Genomic DNA, 8,811 nt, shown 5'->3' on the forward strand with positions numbered 1-8,811 from the left:
GTGAAAAAACTTGTTTTACGCAATCTTGTTAGTATAGATTACTCTGGCGAGTGAGCTTAGTCACTCTATAATAGGTCTACAGTGAATGCCTTTATTCTGAACCTTTTTATAGACTTAGGTATGAGTTCGGATATGAGAGCAAAAAATTGAGATCCTCTTAGCTGGAATTTGACACCTTAGTGCCTTATTTGCATTGAAGGGACCACCCAAACGGGATGTGTTCTTTTGTTTCATAAATACTGAGATTTACACTGAGAAGTACTATCTGATTGGAAGACGATGTCATTTCACAGTCGTTCCCTTCCAATCTTTGAAATGTGTCAGTCAGTCAGAAAAAGTCTCTCAGCATGTATGAACAAAATTATCATAGCGTGGAAAGTGCGCGCGAACGATTTTTATTTACTCGTTGCGATGCATATAAAAACTCGTTCGTTCACTGCGCTCACGCGTTCATGTTTTGATGCATCGCAACTCGTGAATGAATATCGTTCGCGCTCACTTTCCATGGAATAATCTCTAGATCTATAGCATTTCAAAAGCTACCTTAGTTTTAGAACCACAAAGAACTACACGCTGCACTAGCCGAAACCCAGTTTACTGGGGCAATGACGCTCCATAGCTAAAGAAATAAGATCCAGTGGGCAAACCTTCTAGGTCGAAAGCTTGTAACAAACAGATGACAAAAATTTATCCTTTAAAAGTCTAAATAGCCAACTGAATGACAGAATGAGGTTTCCTTGGCAGCCGGTGTTTGCTCTGATCACACAACACGTTTTAGTTTTGAAGCTCAAGCGACGGCTACCATTTAAACAATAGATTATAATAGACCCGAGCGCTTTTCAATACATACATTTGCATGGCTACTAAACTTTGCTTCAAGTCTTTGCAACTATTTCATTGTTTTTGCATCTGATTTTGCTCTTCGCTTCTTTTAGATATATACATGTTAGCTACATCAACAAAGGCATGCCAATGACGAGCAAAATGAACGAGAACTGATCAGAAACTAGCAAAACTAGCTACGTAAATCGTCTGATAAACTTCGCATAGCTGAAATTGTGAAGCAACCGTGTACGCTCCCCTGAAAAAAAGAGTGCAACTAAGTCGTCTTTATTTTCGTAAGCGTAAAAAGACTGGATTCGTCAAAATGTTCCTCAGTAGCATGTAGGGGAGCAGGGTTGGCGTAGTGGTGAGAGCGCTCGCCTTCCACCAGTGTGTCCAGGGTTCGATTCCCGGACCCGGCGTCATAGGTGGATTGAGTTTGTTGGTTCTCTACTCTGCTCTGAGAGGTTATTCTCCGGGTACTCCGGTTTTCCCCTCTCCTCAAAAACTATCATCATTTTAATTTATTTAATTTAGAGTTTATTTAGATTTACACACGACCCCACAAGCTGTTCTGCTTTAAACATTATCGTGTCTAAATAAAGGTGTTATTATTTTTTTTTTCTCGAATACTTCTGCTTACCTTGTGTAACAACGATAATTATAAGGATGATGATAATGATAAACTTTATTCATGTGTCGATGTATTTAGCTGACGCTAATTGGGGACAAAACGTAAATGAATAACCTAATTAATGATAAGAAATAAGCTATAGATTATATAACCTAAGAGGTTATATAATCTATAGCTAATATAATGATATAGATTATATTATAATAAATTATAATAATATAAATTATATAATATAGATTATATACAAGATTATATACAATCTATATTATAGAGAGGGGGGGAGGATATCCGTTTCGCTTTCCAGAGAGACGTTTGTGAAACACTTAGCACACTCAGCTTCTGTTTCCAGGCTATTCTTTTTATCATTTTTTGAAATTTCCTTTATCATTTCTTTCTTATGCTGTACCTGTATCAGGATCAGTGTGATAACAGCAACTACTGGAACGTTCTGAAGGTTATCTCTTATATCACTCTGCTCAGGAACACGCCCTTACAGCCCTATAAAGGGACAGTTATCATGCGAGCGTAAAACAATTGACGTGGCTGAAAAAAAAAAAAAAGATTCCTCACCGATAACCTACTTTACGGTTGTAACTCAGACTGCTAGTGACATATATTGCTATTTCTACGAGATAACTGAAAATTTGATCACCAGCGAAAATGATATTTGAAAGAGAAGTTTAATGTTGCTTGATAAGAGAACTATTGTGAAAATGTATTCTAATACTTTCAATACGCACCCGCGTGACAGTGACACTTGAAATCTTAAACATGCATACCGTGCTGGTTGGGGAGCTTAAACCCAATTTATTAACAGTTGGGTCACCGTGTATTCTCGCTGCACAAAATCTACCTTGATGTAAATGTTACTTAGGCTGAAATGTCCTCCAAAATGAAACGTTTTCGTGGTCCTTTCACACAGCAACTGTCAGGAACAACAGAGTCATTCAAAGCAGTGACTTCCTTGGCAAACCTCGAGTCTTGCCAGTCAGTGTAGTTGTACCAACCGCAACATTCACCCTATGAGTAACATCAAATCATTTAATCAAAATGGAATGCATGCAATATAGATGTTCCTCTTAGTTTCTCAGCCCGAAAAACATTTAAGAATATTTTAATCGTGTAGTTAATCTTTCAAGCTTATTTGTTGACCACATTTGACAAAACCAAAACCTCTTCCGGTCTCTATTTTTGTCCTAGGGCTTAATTTGGGATACACCGAAGTCTGAATTAATAATAAGCTTGTTCTACTGCGGATCGAACGATTTCAACTCGGCCTATATATTCGTGTCGGATTCGTTGTAAATGTATCGTGTTCCAAAACGCTCACATCATGTGGATTGCGGTTGCGAATTGGTCTTTTTTCACTAGCATTTTTAAAGTTACTTTGAAAATGCGGAACACTTTTTGGTTTCTTTCCGTTTGCTTTTTTCAGGTTCCAGAAACCTGACATTTATCCATTTTTGTAACCGAAAGAAAGACCAAAATAGCAGCCAGTTCAAATAGGCTTGATGGAATCTCTCATGAAAAGGAAAACGATATTGTCTACTTTCTCCTGCAGGGCGTCAACCGCTTTAGATGGATCCGTTTCTGTTCCATAGAGTTCTCGGATAGTTATCGTCACGTTTCTATCAATTGCAAGTGTCTCCTTGATCTGATTGAGGTGAATTATGATACAAAACACATTAATAAGTTTTCGAAGCTATGGTTATTGCAATTTTTGTCTAAAATTTATCGGATGTTTTCGATGCAATGCATACCTTGTCACGATCTTTAGAACCACAGAAATTTCAAATGCCACCCCGAACAGCAACACAACTGAGACCTGGAGTTTTTTCTTTAAAGGAAACATTTACCGTTATCACCGAAGTAAAGGACGATGTTTGTAAAAAGGCTGTACATAGCTGCTTCTGGCTGAAAGAAAATTTTTCCCGCAGAACAGGGACAGGAGAGCGAGGCAACCTCGTTCCCAGCCTCTCTATCTATCCAGTAAGCCAATGCTGCCGGAACCCCGCCCTTCTTGCCACGAATACTTCCACTAGTATGGTAGCCAGACCTTTCACGGCCAAGCAGTGGTAGATTTCAGTTAGCGTGACACGGTAGGATCTGGGCACGAGATCATACTTCCAATGGCCATCAGTTTTAGCAAGAATTTCAAAAATGTTCGAGTTGGCAACATACGTCACTTACGATTACAAAGAGACGTCTATTTTCCTTGGTAGATGCCCAAAAACCAAAGAAGGAAACCAGGATATTAAAGACTCCAGCAGTAACCATAAGCTTAGACGCTGTTGCATAAAGTACAGACGTCGAGATTGCCTCATATCGACCAAACTCGCATAAACTCCATGAGCCAACGCCTACTAACACATAACCAAATACCCAGGGACAAAATTCATCGGGGAGAAGTTTCAGAAAAATGGGTGTAATGATTTGAAAATTTGCGTTTTCATCAGAATTTTTTAAGATTGTTTGGTTATTTTTCAGATGTATGTATGTATTACCTGGTGGGAATAATAAATTATAATAATAAAAAAAGCATTTATATAGCGCTAAGCTCGACTGGTTCTCCGTAGCGCTTTACAAAATTATAGACTAATTAACATAGCAATTAAATTATAACAAATCGTAAATTAAAAAGCGTCTTTGAACAAGTATGTTTTAAGGTTCTTCTTGAAAATTGCAACAGATTCAGATGTTTTCAGGGAATATGGTAAATCGTTCCAAAGCTTAGGACCGGCAATGGAGAAGGCACGGTCACCATAGTTCTTTCGAAATGTTCTTGGAACCATCAGGAGCATTTGTGATGAGGAACGCAGTACACAAGAGCCATAATTCCTTTGATGCAACAGTTCAGCAATATAAGTTGGAGCTAAGCCATGTAGACCTTTATAGACAAGTAGAAGTATTTTGAAGATAATGCGGTACTTAACAGGTAGCCAATGAAGTTTCTTTAATGCAGGTGTAATATGTTCCCATTTCTTTGTCAACGTAATAACTCGCGCAGCAACAGCGTTCTGTATAGACTGTCGCTTGTTAATCATATAGTCAGGTAGTCCATAGAGAAGAGAATTGCAATTATCCATTTTAGATGTAATGTAAGCATGAATCACAATTTCAGCAGTTTTCGGACTGAGATATTTTCGTATCTTACTTATGTTCCTTAGGTGATAGTACGAAGCTTGACAGACTTTTTTCACTTGCTCATCCATTGTTAGATGTTGATCGAAAAACACTGTTAAATTTATTGTAGATTAAGCTGGGCAAATCTTTTCATCACCAACTTCAAAAAAATTGAGTACAGGAGATTGACGAAACCTGGAACTGATGAGTAACAATTCGGTTTTATCTTGGTTGAGCTTCAAGCCATTAAATATCATTCACGAATCAATGTGTTTTACACACAATGTTACTTTAGATTTAACTGTTGATAATTCATCTTGCGAACTTGACAAGAAAGACACATAACTTTGCGTGTCATCAGCGTATAAATGATATTGTAGACCATAGCTCTTAATAATATGAGCTATTGGAGAAGTATATAGTACATACATTAATGGCCCAAAACAGATCCTTGTGGAACGCCACGTACAAATTTGCGTAACGTTGACTTACAGTTTTCAATTTGCACAAACTGTTCACGGTCCATGAGATAAGACTTAATCCATTGGATAACTTTTCCTTTTACACCAAATCTTTGCTCTAGTCTTGACAACAGTATAGAATGGTTTACCTTCTCGAAGGCCGCAGATAAGTCTAATAGTAGCAAAACAATGGAATGGTTTGTATCAACAGCGCGTAGGATATCATTCTGCACTTAAACTAAGGCGGTTTATGTAGAATGGAAAACTTTATAGGCAAATTGGAACATCTCACCCAAGTGGTGCTTCGTTATGTAATCGGTAAGTTGAACCGCCACAGACTTTTCAATGATTTTAGAGACAAGGTTTGGGTTTGATACTGGTCTAAAATTAGCATACTGGTTGTGATCAGCAGCGGGCCTCTTCAGGAGAGGAGAGACAGTAGCAATCTCGAGGGATTTAGGTACAGTAGCTGTATCGAGTGACATGTTAACGATCTTTGTAATAACTGGAAGTAGCACTTTAACGCACCCTTTAAAGACGATAGATGGGATAGGATCTAAACAGCAAGATTTATTAGAAGATTTGGCGGCATACTCCACAATGTGCTCTTCTGTTACCTCAACGAAATCATAGAATGACGTTGAAATTTCAGTAGGTGGCTCCAAAGTGAGATCATTGCTGATTGCATCTTGTTTAGCTAACAGTGAATGGTGGATTTTGTCAATCTTCTCCGAGAAGAAATCGCCAAATGAATTGGCCAGCGCTGCGTTGTCATGACAGATAGGATACCTCTTGGGAGTTGATTTCTGCAAGAGCTTATTTACGGTAGAAAATAACATCTTTTGATCATATGAGTGGTGTTCGATAATAGATGAATAGTAATCAGATTTTAGTCTAGCAATGAGATTAACAACAACATTGCACTGGTTTACATAACGCAGACGATCAGACGGCAATCTTGTTAGGCGCCACTTTCGTTCAAGGTTCCTTCTAATTCTCTTCTGCTCAGCCAGTTCAGGTGTATACCATAGAGCCTTTGGTCGAACTGTAATCCAACGATGTTTTACTGGAGCGTGTTTGTCAATTAGAGAGAGCAGTGTAGTATCATATTTATCGACCAGTGAGCTCAGATCTGTGCATTGTTCATCAGAGAAAACATCAATAAAGTCAGTGCAAAAACTCTCCATATTCAAAGTGCGTAGATTTCGACTAGTTACCTGTTTTTTCTCGAAGTTAGATTTTTGTAGGTGTAGTTCACAGAGAACAGCATAGTGGTCTGATCGTCCAGGATCCATGATGTTATATGAATTAATTAACAAGTCATCTGATCTTGAAATAACCAAGTCAAGGGTGTGACCATGTATATGCGTATCCTCCATGATATGTTGTCTTAAGTTCGAAGAATCAAGTAAGTCCAGAAACTGTCGGGTATGTTGATTGTCTAGGTCATGGAAATTAAAGTCACCAGCAATTATAATATGACTAGTAGGCTCAGCATGGACCATAATTGATAGCCATAGCTTTATTTCTGACGGATCTGATGTTAAATAGAGCAAATAATGTGTTTTTTGTAGTGTTAGTTTGGTTAGATACAATGAATATATGAAGTTCATATATTTTGAACTACGGTATTAGATACCTATGATGCACGATCCTCGCAGTAGAGAGCGCTATTTATGCAATAGTGAAAATCAGACCTGAAAAAAATCAGGCCTGTACGGGATTCGAACCACAGACCTCTGTGATACTAGTGCAGCGCTCTACCAATTGAGCTAACAAGCAAACTGGGAGCAGGCCGTTAAGTTGATTCGTAATAATTGTTAGCTCAATTGGTAGAGCGCTGCACTAGTATCGCAGAGGTCAGTGGTTCGAATCCCGTACAGGCCTGAATTTTTTCAGGTCTGATTTTCGCTATTGCATAAAAAGCGCTCTCTACTGCGAGGATCGTGCATCATACGTAAGTGTTAGTTTGATTAGGCTTTGTAGTGGTAGTTGACTTAATTGGAACCAGTGAGCGTGAACTGTAATCGTTGATGGAAGGCGTATATTCAGCATCAAAGCTAAATGGGAAGGTTATTTTCTAGGGAGCACAGTTTTAAAATATATAACTTAATACTAATGTCCACACCATAGAAAGGTTTTTTTTCAAAAACTTAATGATAGTGAAAAGTTACTTACCAAAGAAATGGCGTTGAAAACTAAAACTAGCAACTTTTGGGATCTTGTAGGCTCATCCATGGCCTTCACTTTACGTCTGGCTTTCCTTTAAAAAAGAATTTAGGAGACTGCCAAGCTTACAGCAGGTCATGAAATGTTAAGGTCTGAATAATCCTGGGCATTACTTGGAAAACATAATGCTAATCAAATTTCAGTTGTAACATTAAACTACTAGGCTCCTATTCATATTTTAATGAAAGCAAAACCACTTTGTGACTGAGTTTCAATGTATTACTTCCTCAAAGTCTAGAATTAACCATAATAGACATTTAGCACCAAGGTTATCATGTTAACGACAAATCGCAATTTCAGGTCAGTAGTTAGACGTTTGTGAATCGGTTTAGCCACGTAAACATGAAGGAATAATTTCATTTGAAGACGCCGTCATATTGAATTTCCAGACGGCTGTGCTTGATTTTCAAATGGCAACAAAAATTCCTATTTTCACCCATTGGCTAAAATTTGTATTCAAGCATGCACTAAAAAGACTGATTAAGTAATTTTCTTACTGAGCATGTGGTATGAACAGAAATTCCGGATAAAAAATGTTCCGGTAAATGACTTACGTGAAACGTGACCGCACCGGTCATGTGAATTCTAGCGGTACATAAGTTGGGTAACCCAAAACACTACTTCATTCCACATTTTGTATTGTCTAACAACTACTTGTTTCAGTGTTGGTAAATAAAGGACTCCTCGCTGCAATCCGTACTTAGAAGACAAGGCGACTGTAGGAAAGCCGGCGTGCGAAGTCTAAGCAACAAAGATGAACGATTAACTAGATAAAAAACGATCTTGGACAATGTGTTTCACCCATAAATACAAAATGGCCATTTTCTGAAGCTTTGAGGCTTACGCTCTGACGAAGGGCTAACGCTCGAAACGTCAGCTTTTTTATTCGTTACGGTGGCCAAATTACTATTTCAACTTAGCTGATATAACCAATTGCCTTGTTACCCCCACCGACGCAGCACCACAGTTTCTTTAGAAACTTTCAGCCTTTATTCATTAGCCGAGAGTAGACTGGAACGATAGTAAAACACGTGACAAGCGCTCTGTTCAGCCATCATGACATGGTGCGGTTTACAAATCATGAAAGCCACACAAAATTAACCGTCAACCGTCAAATGACCTAAAACTAAACCGTCAGCCGTCAAAAGGGCTTATTTTTAACCGGCAACCGTCAACGTGACCCACCCCATTAAGACCCTCAAAGAAAAACAGCATTAACCGTACCTTCAAAAGAGCGAAAATACGGCACTACTTTACCTAAAAAAAGAGAGAAATTACCTTCCAATTTATAATAAATAAATTACACACAGGTATTCTGTGGTCCATTGTTATCTTTGTTTTCTGAATAATTGTAAGCAAAATAAACTGCACTGGTGCCACGTATGCTGTGCTCTCCCGTCGCAACTAGTTGGCAGGTCTTGTCACGCAACCCTCTTTTCTTCCCCGTTGGTGAGAGAGCAGGTTGCGTGACGAGACCATAAAGCTGTCGCGAAGGAGGCATCGCTTACTCCCGTTCCTCTGTCTGAGAGAAAATAAAAATGT

Source organism: Stylophora pistillata, chromosome 10, assembly GCF_964205215.1.
Source record: "Stylophora pistillata chromosome 10, jaStyPist1.2, whole genome shotgun sequence".
NCBI lineage: Eukaryota > Metazoa > Cnidaria > Anthozoa > Scleractinia > Pocilloporidae > Stylophora > Stylophora pistillata.